The sequence below is a fragment of the Ranitomeya variabilis genome, chromosome 3 (genome assembly GCF_051348905.1).
Source record: "Ranitomeya variabilis isolate aRanVar5 chromosome 3, aRanVar5.hap1, whole genome shotgun sequence".
NCBI classification, from domain to species: Eukaryota; Metazoa; Chordata; class Amphibia; order Anura; family Dendrobatidae; genus Ranitomeya; species Ranitomeya variabilis.
This window is the reverse complement of record NC_135234.1, coordinates 772,389,301-772,400,816: the sequence shown is the minus strand read 5'-3', so window position 1 is coordinate 772,400,816 and position 11,516 is coordinate 772,389,301.

Sequence of the window (11,516 nt, the reverse complement as noted above, 5' to 3'; positions counted from 1 at the left end):
AGAGACTTAAATCCGTCCACATCAGTAATCCTATTGCGGGTCTCACCGCTGCATGGAAGAGGCTAGAAAGAAGCTATGGCAGTCCTGAGGCCATAGAAAAGGCCCTGTTCAAGAGACTAGAGGATTTTCCAAAGGTATCTAGTAAGTACAGTACAAGGTTCCAAGAGCTCAGCGACCTTCTGTTAGAGCTTCAGCTGGCCAAAGCAGACCCGTACCTGCCTGGCCTCAGCTACCTGGGCACTGCTCATGGGGTAACCCCAAGAGTTTCCAAGCTGCCGACCAATATCCAAAATAAGTGGGCCATGCTTGGATCAAAATAAAAAAAGGGAAAACCAAGTCTCCTTCCCTCCATTTTCCTACTTCTGCGAGTCTTCGAAAATATTGCAGAGTGTAAGGCTGATCCAATTTTTTCCTATGAAGAACACAGCGACCCCGTTTCATCTCCTAAACACGAGAGTCCACATCTTAACTACAGGAACCACCGAGCTCCAATGTCCGTCAAGAAGACGGATGTTCTTCCCACACCTACAGTATCACAAGATAAGAGCAACAAAGGTGAGGTTGAGAATCCTAATCGTATGTGTCCCATTCACAAGAAACCTCACCCCTTAAAGAAGTGCATCGGCTTCAGAAAGAAACCACTCCAGGAACACAAAGAGCTTCTGAAGAACTTTGGGATATGTTACAGGTGCTGCGCTTCTACTGGACACTTTGCTAAGGACTGTAAAATATCTATTAAGTGTTTGGAGTGCGACAGTGAGGAGCATGTGCAAGCGATCCATCCATCCCAATCTACACTGCACAGCCTACGCCTTCCCCCACCACAAGGCAAGGCGGGGAGGATGCTGTTCAAACAGCGGAGTTCTATCACAATATCTTCTTCATGCACAGAAGTCTGTGGAGAAGGCCTCTGGGACAAGTCGTGTGCGAAGATATGCCTGGTGAATGTGTATCCCAAAAGTCGACCAGAGAAAACCGCAAGGGTGTATGTTATCCTGGACGATCAGAGCAACTGGTCACTTGCAAGGTCAGAACTCTTTGATATGTTTGACATAAAGGGAAACTCTCACCCCTACATCCTGGGCACCTGCAGCGGAGTTACGGAGGTCTCTGGGAGAAGAGCAAATGGACTCATGGTGTCTTCTCTTGAGAACAATGTGGAGATACCCTTACCCACTCAGGTCGAATGCAACCAGATACCGTCCAACAGACAGGAAATCCCAACTCCAGAGGCTGCACTCCATCACCCTCATTTAAGGACTTTGGCAGGCAAGATAACAGCTCTCGACAACAGTGCAAACATTCTGATCCTGCTTGGCAGAGACATTCTGTGGCTACACAAGGTACATCAGCAAATCAACGTGCCACCCAACGCTCCATTTGCTCAACGCTTTGACTCAGGCTGGGTTATCATAGGCAATGTCTGTATAGGAAAGATGAAGAGACCCACGAGGATTTAATCATTTAAGACTCGCGTCCTACCAAATGGTCGCAGCACTTACTTTCAACCATGCGCACATCATTGCTGGGTGAAAGAAGATAAGCGATAACAAGTGGAAGAAAGAAACCTCTGACGACACAAACATATTCCTGTCCCACAATGATGACCTTGGGTCAACAGTGTTCAACTCTACAAGAGAAGACAACCAGCTAGCACCTGCAAGGGAGGACAAAGTTCATAAAGATTATGGAAAAGGATTTCGCCCAAGACGATTCAAATAGCAGGGCACCACCTTTACCTTTTCGTTCTCCAAGAACAAGACTACTTAATAATCTGCAACAAGCAAGGGCAAGGTTTTGATCCCTAAAACGCACCTTAAAGAGAAGGCCAGAGATGGAGAAACATTTTGTCGACTTCATGCAGAATATCTTCAACAGAGGTCACGCAGAACCCGCACCCCCGCTAAAAGAAGGTGAAGAATGCTGGTATCTCCCATCCTTTGGTGTCTACCATCCTCGCAAACCCGACCAAATTAGAGTGGTGTTTGACTCCAGTGCTCAGTATGAAGGCATCTCCCTAAATAGCCTACTGCTCACTGGGCCTAATCTAAACAACAGCTTTATAGGAGTACTGATTCGCTTCAGGCAAGAACTTGTCGCAGTAATAGCCGACATTCAACAAATGTTTCATTGTTTTATTTTGAGAGAAGACAGCAGAAACTACCTCAGATGCCTATGGCACAAAGACAACGACATCTGCAACAAGGTCATAGACTACAGGATGAAGGTGCACGTCTTCGGGATCAGCCCCTCCCCTGCAGTGGCCATCTATGGACTAAGACGGACAGCACAGGAAGGTGAGAGAGAGTATGGGTCTGATGCTCGTCTATTTGTGGAAAGAAACTTCTACGTTGATGATGGGCTTAAGTCTCTTCCCACAAGTGAAGAGACAACCGATCTGCTCTCTAGGACTCAGTAAATGCTGTTAACAGCAAACCTTAGACTCCACAAGATCATCTCCAACAGTAAAAAGGTAATTGATCTGAGGATCACGCTGCTGGTGTAAGGGATCTTGTTCTGGGTTCTGACGTTCCTCCCACGATGATGAATTATAAGAGTTTGAATTTCTTCCCTCACTATCTGTGTCACTAGAATTAGGTTCAGGAGATTTGTGTCTAACCTTCCTTCGCTTTTTACCCTCCTGGAGGGATCTAAAGGTATCCTCTACATGGGTTTTAATTAACGACTTAAGTTCTGTTGCGAACCCGGGAAGCCCTTCACAGAAGGTTTGCTCTATACATGACCTGCAGTCTTTTCTCCCATGTGGCGGGCAGATCTTATTTACAAAGCGCACATATCCTGCGCTTGGATTTCCCTGAACTTTTCCTCCCCTACAGAAGAGATAAGATGGTTTTCTCCTGATTTTGCTCAGTGGACGATTTCACAAACTCCCCTCTCCCGCTCTCTGACCACAACCTCCTTTCTTTCTCTATCAAGAACTGCCATCCCGTTCAGGTTACCCCCACTTTCCATACTTATAGAAACAAACAGGCCATTAACACCCAGAAACTTATGAAGAACTTGCAGTCATCATTGACCCCCCATCTCCTCCACCTCATGTCCTGATTGTGCACTGAAGAATTACAATGAAACCCTGCAAAGTGCCCTGGATGAAATTGCACCTCCTATACATAGGACAACTCGGCACAGACGACGACAACCGTGGCACACGCTGCAAACACGTTTCCTGCAGCGGTGCTCCAGGTGAGCCGAATGTCTATGGAGAAAATCTAATCTACCCGAAGATTTCATCCATTATAAGTTCATGCTTAAAACATGCAACTCTGCCCTTCACCTCTCCAAACAAACCCTCATCACCTCACTGTCCAATAACCCTAAACGTCTCTGACACTTTCCAGTCCCTACTCAACCCAAGAGAGCAGGCCCCAATCACAGATCTCCGTGCTGACGATCTGGCCAATTACTTTAAAAAAAAAAATTGACCACATAAGACAGGAAGTTATCTCCCAATCCCTTCATACCACGCACTGTCCTCCCTCCCCCATTGCATCTAGTTCACTCTCTGACTTTGAGCCAGTCACAGAAGAAGAAGTAATTAGGCTCCTTGCATCTTCTAGCCCGACCACTTGCACCAGTGACCCCATTCCGTCACATCTCCTCCAGTCCCTTTCCCCGGCTGTCACCTCTCACCTAACAAAAATATTCAACCTCTCTCTCTCTTCCGGTATTTTTCCCTCCTCATTTAAGCATGCCATCATACATCCATTACTTAAAAAACCCTCCCTCGATCAAAATTGTGCCGCTAATTATAGACCTGTCTCTACTCTTCCCTTCATCTCTAAACTCCTCGAACGCCTGGTTCACTCCCGTCTTATCCGCTATCTCTCAGATAACTCTCTTCTCGACCCTCTTCAATCTGGTTTCTGGTAAAATGCTGCGGAATATGTTGGCACTATATAAAAAAAAAATTATTATTATTATTATTATTAGCAGCAAAAAAGAGTGGGCTCTATTAGCCAGGAACTTTCACGAAGATCACTCACCACCTGCTGGTGCGCTGGTGATCTGGCTTGTGGGGATCGTGATTCTGGCTCTGGGTCGCTCATTATCACTGGGGAACACGGACTGAGCTCCATTAGAAGCATCCAGCCAAGGTATCGTCCCCTTTAAATAGTGCCTGACTGGGTTATGCTCCCCGCCAGTGCGCAATTGTGCCCCACGCGCGTGTGCTGACTGGTTACCCAGCCATGCATTGTTGCCGAGCGCGTCATCGGCCCGCGCATGCGCACTAACTCACTCCCACGCACATGCTCTTGATTTCCGCTCGGTGGTGCAGCTGCTCTGGGAATCAGTTCCTGCTGTTACATACTCACACCTCGAGGGACGCCTCGTGGTGTACGGAGCTCCGGATGGCGCCATGGAGGATTCTTTTAGGAGCAGCGTCGTGCTCCTGCCACTGCCCCCCGCGCACCCTAGAGACCCTCTGATCACAGCGGTGGCGCTTCGGGTGATTACACCAGCCGAGGCAGGGAACCCACACTGCCTGAATCTGACTGCCTGGCCCTGGTATTCCAATGACGATCTTAAGGCAAGACTTGCTGCAGGTTCCCTATCAAGGACAGGAAACCAAACTGATGCGGGAGAGGTACCGCCTTTTTATCTGTAGGCTTCTTGTCCTTGATGGGTGGATCCTTTCTCTCCTTGGTGCCGTCATGGGGGGACAGAGAAACTGAGGTTTACACATTATTAGTGTCTCAAAGTCTCTTGAAAAGGAAAATGGCCTCATAAACCAATCCAGCAAGATCCGCTCTCCCAAAGTCCAATCTCCCCCTCGCTTCTGAGCCTTGCAGTGCGCCCAAACCACATTTAGCATCCATGTATTTGGCATTACTACAGTGAGAAGAGCCCACTTAATTTACAGTTTGTCTCCTGGAGGAGAATCTGGGCATTAGGTGATAAAATGGCAAATGTGCAGTTTTCCAACATTCACTACGTGCCAATTTCCGGAAAGGGTCTGTGGTGGAGTTAAAATAGTCGCTACTCCTATTCATTAATTCAATGAGGGTTAGAATTTCCAAAATTAAGTCACTATATGAATTTTCCTCCTGCTCTGGTTTTCTGCCATTTTGTTATTTTAGGGCTTCTGCTCCTGTGACATCTGCTTCTGTCACCAGGCACCACCTTATTCATTTTGCATGCGTCGCTAGTAATGGAAGAGACGTCGGAATCAGAAGCTCTGGGCGGCGCAGGCTCTGTCCATCCAGTAAGAAGAGGGTGCCTGGAACATGTAGTACCATCCAGTCTGGCAGTATGGGTGTGTGTGCTATCCAGCTAAAGTAATCTGCTCCTTGTCTCCACCAACTGGAAAGCACCGCACCCTACTAAAGCTTGAAGCATGTTGCTGGAAGCTGCCAGATACAGCCTTGTTCTCCGGTTTAGTCCTCCGGGCTCAGCTTCTGGCTTGTTTTTTTGCTTCCTGTTGTGACCACAACCTGTTTACTGACTACGCTTGTGTCTTCCGAATTTACATTTTCTTTGCTTCCCTCGTTCTGAACCCGACTATTCTATCTCACACCACCGGACAGCAGGTAACACCATGGCCCAAGGCTAGGGGTCTCTGTGTAAGTCCTGATCCATGTAGGGGTGTTAAAGGGGGATAGGCAAGGCAATCCCTGTGATCTGTAAAATGGAGTAGATCGTGCCAAGCCTGTTCGTGGTGCCCATCTTTGAGCTGCCAGGTGACAACGAACATTGCGTCTGCAGACTATTCCAGGAATATGGCGCTCCTTCCCTTCTTAACCCTGCCATGTGCCCACACAGTAGTGTAAAACCTTATATAGAGGATCGTCAGATTCAAGAGAAGTTGGAAAATAAATTCTTAAGGTCCATTAGTTTCCTATTATACAGTACTTTGTGATGAATACCGGATTGAAGTTACTTGATAAAGGGAAACTTATTATTGTACAGAAATTCACACTTGGCCTCACTGCACATTTAGGCTGCCGTCACACGGTCAGGATTTGGTCAGTATTTTCCATCAGTATTTGTAGCCAAAACCAGGAGTGGGACAATTAGAGGAAAAGTATAATAGAAACATATGCACCATTTCTGCATTTATCACCCACTCCTGGTTTTGGCTACAAATACTGATGTAAAATACTGAGCCAATACTGCTAGAGTGATGGCAGCCTTAACCCCTTAGTGACAGAGCCAATTTGGTACTTAATGACTGGGCCAATTTTTACAATTCTGACCACTGTCACTTTATGAGGTTATAAATCTGGAACGCTTTAACAGATCCCGCTGATTCCGAGACTGTTTTTTGTGACATATTGTACTTCATGTTAGTGGTAACATTTCTTCGATATAACTTGCGATTATTTATGGAAAAAAAACAAACAGAAATATGGTGAAAATTTTGCAATTTTCAAACTTTGTATTTTTATGCCCTTAACCCCTTCATGACCCAGCCTATTTTGACCTTAATGACCTCGCCGTTTTTTGCAATTCTGACCAGTGTCCCTTTATGAGGTATGTCACGATATGGTATGAAATATCGTAAGTTAGTTTTCTTGCTAGCATGCGGGGGCTAAACCCCCCCTCTCACTGGTTCTCTTTGCTTCCCTGTGAGTTTCTGAATCTAAGGCAGGAGGGGGTTTTATGGCCATGCCATAAATTCCCGGCTCTGAAGAAAGTTACTCGCCCCCTCCCAACTGCTCTAGCTGGAATTGTTAGAGAAGATTCTAGAACACATGGAAGTCCTTTGTTCCATTTTTGTAAGATATTAGGCAGACGATGTAAGATAGGAAAATGGTAGATATCTCTTCTTATTCTCCCTCGGTGGATCTACGCATCACTCTAAACACGGGCGTCTAACTCCATCGGGTGAAGAAGTAGGGATTGCTCTGTAAATAATAGGACATATTTGATCTCATTAGAAAGCCCACGGTAATCTGAGATGAATGCTGGGTTTATCAGGACTATGATATGTTCAGTAGCGGAATTACAAGTCTTAGAAAGATTTAGCTTATACTTAGTCAGAATGTAGAGAGAGGAGGGTCTGGGATAGCCAGCCTTTTTGGTGATGTCACCAAGCTAAGCTATAACGGTTTTGGCCGGACTCCAGCAGTCAGTCTGTTGCTGGAAGAACACGTGGGTCTGACCTGAGGAGCTGTACCTCATGCATTGGGATTTTTGGGAGCTCCGCCCACCAGCATGGTGTTTGCCTGAACTGATATGAACTAAGAATATGTGAGTGTTATCTTTTCTTCATTTAATCCTTTTATTTTCATAATTACCTTGTACATATTTGCAATTGTCTCATTTGTAACATCTTTGTATAATATTTTGATAAAGCACTGCCTAAACTTTCTGGAGTATAATATTTAATACTAGTTCATTCTTTATGCTCTAAAAACGTACCCTGTCTCTTGAAGGGAAATTACGCTACTGTTTTGGGTTTGCTTCGGACCCGTTTAATCGAGGCTGGTGGCAGTGATACCGTGTACTGTGCAGGCCTTTGGGTGTCACTGTAACGACTGCGGCTTGATAATTATTGTTCCTGCCTGAGCGGGAGTAGTTATGGCGTCGCTGCAGCGCGCCCAATAGCCAGTACATAGCAGGCAGCCTTTCTGGCGACTAATTACCCTAGGTGCAGTACCTAATCTGACCTGAGAGTAAGGGGGGCGCCAGAGAGCTGCAAGTGTTGAGTGAAACTGTAAGCGGGATACACAAATCCCTGCAGTTCATGGTATATTTTAGAGCAGTGGGATACCTAAAATAAGCCCCTGCTGTAAACTAAGAGGTCAATAACCTTGTGTGTGTTCTTTTCATCACATTGTGGCAGTGGAGGGATAACTAGGATAAGCCCCCTGCACATGTGATAGCCGTCTGCTGGTCTAAAGTCACCCCAATCCGTGACATATTGTGGGCAGCGGCTAAGGGATCTTGACAGTCACGGTGTGAATCGTGACAATTGGTGGCAAGGCGGTGGGATATTAGAGCATTAGTGATCTGGTTTGAGCAATCATTCCTCTCACTAAAAACTTGCAGAAAGTTCTTGCGAGAACTCTGCGCAAATAAGTTTGGGAGAACGAACTCAGTGCTTATTAGTTGTGAGACAATTGGGTACTGGTAATTATCCCCTCCCTTTCTCTTCATTTTTCTATCCTATCTTTTATTTGGCAACCATGGTTGTGCTGGGAGAAACCTTTTATGAGCAGCAGACCAAAGACACCCTTGTGGCCTTGTGCAAGTCACAGCACATTGACTATGCAAACAAAAACAAAAGCCAACTGGTCACAGTCCTGATGCAATGGGAAGCCACTCTAGACCACTCACAGAGCCCAGAGGCCGCAGATGCCAGCACCAGCGAACATGGTGCTGCAGCAGAGGTCCAACCACTGAATGCTCGCCCCGTTAGCAATCCGGGCGAATTGGACCACCACCTGCAGGCGGGCTTGAAAGAATTCCCCGCTGACGACCATGAGGGACGTCGACAGCTGATCCAGCAATACCAGGAGCGAGCCAAGGCCCGAGCCGAGCGGGAGGCCCAAGCGGAGCGGGAGTACCGGCTGCAGATGGCCCAACTGCAAATGCAGAGGTCGTCCCAGTCCAGCCGTGAGCCCAGCAGCGCTCAGACACCAAAGCCCCGGCCCGACCACTTTCCTGTTATGGAAAAGGATGGGGACTTGGGACACTTTTCTGCGGGCCTTTGAGAAAGCCTGCAGACAGTACCAGCTGCCTACACAAGAATGGGCACGATACCTGACACCAGGGCTGAGAGGAAAAGCTCTGGAGGCGTTTGCTGCACTCCCTCAAGAACAAGATGGTGACTATGAGGCCATCAAGCAGGCCCTGATAGCCAAGTACCAGCTTACACCCGAGGTGTACCATAAAAAGTTTCAGACCCTCCAACGTGGCCCACACGACATTTACAGTGATGTGGTGCATGGACTGGGGACCCACTTTGACCAGTGGACCCAAGGACTGTCAGTGACCACCTTTGCACAGCTGCGTGACCTGATGATCAAAGACCAGTTCTTCCATCTTTGCCCAGCTGAGGTGCGACAGTTCGTGATGGACAGAGAACCCAAAGACGTGACGAAAGCAGCGCAGATTGCCGATGCCTATGAGGCCAACCGTAGATCGGAAGTGCGGAAGCCAGTCACCTCCAGCTGGAGAGGGGGTAAGCCTGCATCCAACGCCAGTACCCCTGCCAGCCAACATACCAGAGGTCCTGTCCCCGTGGCCAACAGCACCAGACCTACCACCAAACTTCGCCAGTGTTACCACTGCAGGCAGACTGGTCACATCAGTCCCCAATGTCCAGCCAAGCAGAAGAACCCCCCAGCCAAGGCCCCAGGGCCGAATGCAGCAGTTCTTTTGGTGGGTGGTGTGGTTGGGAGGGTGTGTGACAACGTACAGCCCGTCACTGTGGGAGGTCGTGTTGCTACAGGCCTCAAAGACACCGGGGCTGAACGAACCCTCATCCGACCCGAACTGGCGGCCCCTGAAGAAATCATTCCGGGGAAAACCCTGATGAGGATGATGATGATGATGGGAAATCGCATGTGTTACCTGACCATGCTTTATCTTGTAATGTTGCATCTGATAACCATTTTTTCCCTAGGAGTGATGGTGGAAATGTTGTATCTGTGCCAACTGTATCTGATAATGATGTTTCTGTGAAAGTTGATGTGTCCATAGGTACAGGAGTGCTCAGCCACGTCGCTCTGCGGAGTGAGACGGCTGAGGAACCCCTAGCAGGGGCAAGTGTCGGTGCTACAAGAAATGGGGAGATACATGGGAACCGTGAGGAAGGTGATGCCATGCAATTGACCAGTGCCACCGAGGAAGGTAACTGGCCCATAAGTAGCAATGCTCCTGAGGTAATGGGGGTGGATGGGGAGGTAGAGCCCATAGCAGCGTCGGCTGATGGGTCTGTAGAAACCCCCGGGGAGACAGCCTACGTAGCTGCTGTCACCCGCAGTCAGAGTGCCCGGAACGCAGATAACTGTCTGCCTCCCGGACCCTCCTCAGTCATCAGTATGACTGAACCAGAGGTGGACCCAGAGCAGGTCCCAGAGGGCTCCCGTGGGGAAGGGACCCTGACGTCGCTTCTGGCTTCCCCTAGCCAGGAGTTTCAGGCCGCTCTGCACACAGATGCGAGCCTAGAGAGTTTGAGACAACTCGCCGGGACGTCATTCTCCGAGACTGATAAGGAGAAGGTGTTCTGGGAAGGAGGAAGGTTGTACCGGGAGACAGTACCCGGAGAATCACAAAAGGAGTGGTTGAGGGAAAGACAGCTGGTCATCCCGCAGCAATTCCGGGGTGAGTTGTTGCGGATTGCCCATGAGATCCCGCTAGCTGGACACTTGGGGATCAGTAAAACTAAGGCCCGGCTGTCTCAACACTTCTATTGGCCTAAGATGGGGACAGATGTGTCAAACTACTGCCGCTCCTGTGTCACCTGTCAAAGAGTGGGGAAGGCGGGGCGTGCTCTTAAGGCTCCCCTGATCCCTTTGCCAGTGATAGAGGAGCCTTTCCAGAGGATTGCGGTGGACATTGTGGGCCCGCTGGCCATCTCCAGCAGCTCTGGAAAGCGATATATTCTTACTGTGGTAGACTACGCTACCCGGTACCCAGAGGCAGTAGCTCTGTCGTCAACTAGGGCAGATAAGTTGGCGGATGCCCTGTTGGCCATCTTTTCACGTGTAGGATTTCCCAGGGAAATGCTTACTGATCATGGGACCCAATTTATGTCTCACCTAATGGAGGCTCTCTGTAAGAAAATGCAGGTGAAGCACCTGGTATCGAGTGCGTATCACCCACAGACCAATGGCTTGTGTGAACGCTTCAATGGTACCCTCAAACAGATGCTACGCATGCTGGTTGAGACACAAGGGCGCGACTGGGAGCGGTACCTCCCACACCTGCTATTCGCTTACCGAGAGGTTCCGCAGGCCTCGACGGGGTTCTCCCCCTTCGAGCTCCTGTACGGCAGGTGAGTCCGGGGACCCCTTGGGTGAGTAAGAGAATCCTGGGAAGAGGAGCCGAACCCTTCTGAAGTGTCCATAGTGGAGTATGTCATGCGCTTCCGTGACAAGATGCAGACCTTGACGCAGTTGGTGCATGACATGACGCAGGCTCAGGCTGACCAGAAGCGCCCGGGAGCGGACCTACCACGTGGGTCAAAAGGTGTGGGTGCTGGTCCCCGTACCAACGGATAAGCTTCAGGCAGCCTGGGAGGGCCCGTACGTCATCCACCAACAGCTCAACCCGGTCACCTACGTGGTCACGCATGACCACGCTCGGGGTAGGCGAAAGGCCTTTCACGTCAACATGATGAAGGCTCATCACGAACGTGAACCTTTCCTCCTACCGGTCTGCAGCGCACCCGAAGAAGGGGAGGAAGACACCCTCCTGGACATGCTGGCCCAAGCCAAGGCCCGTGGGTCCATTGAGGACGTGGAGGTAAGCGCCTCGCTAGATGAACCACAGCGGTTGCAGTTGCAAACCACACTGGAACCCTTCCGGGTCGTGTTCTCCAACCG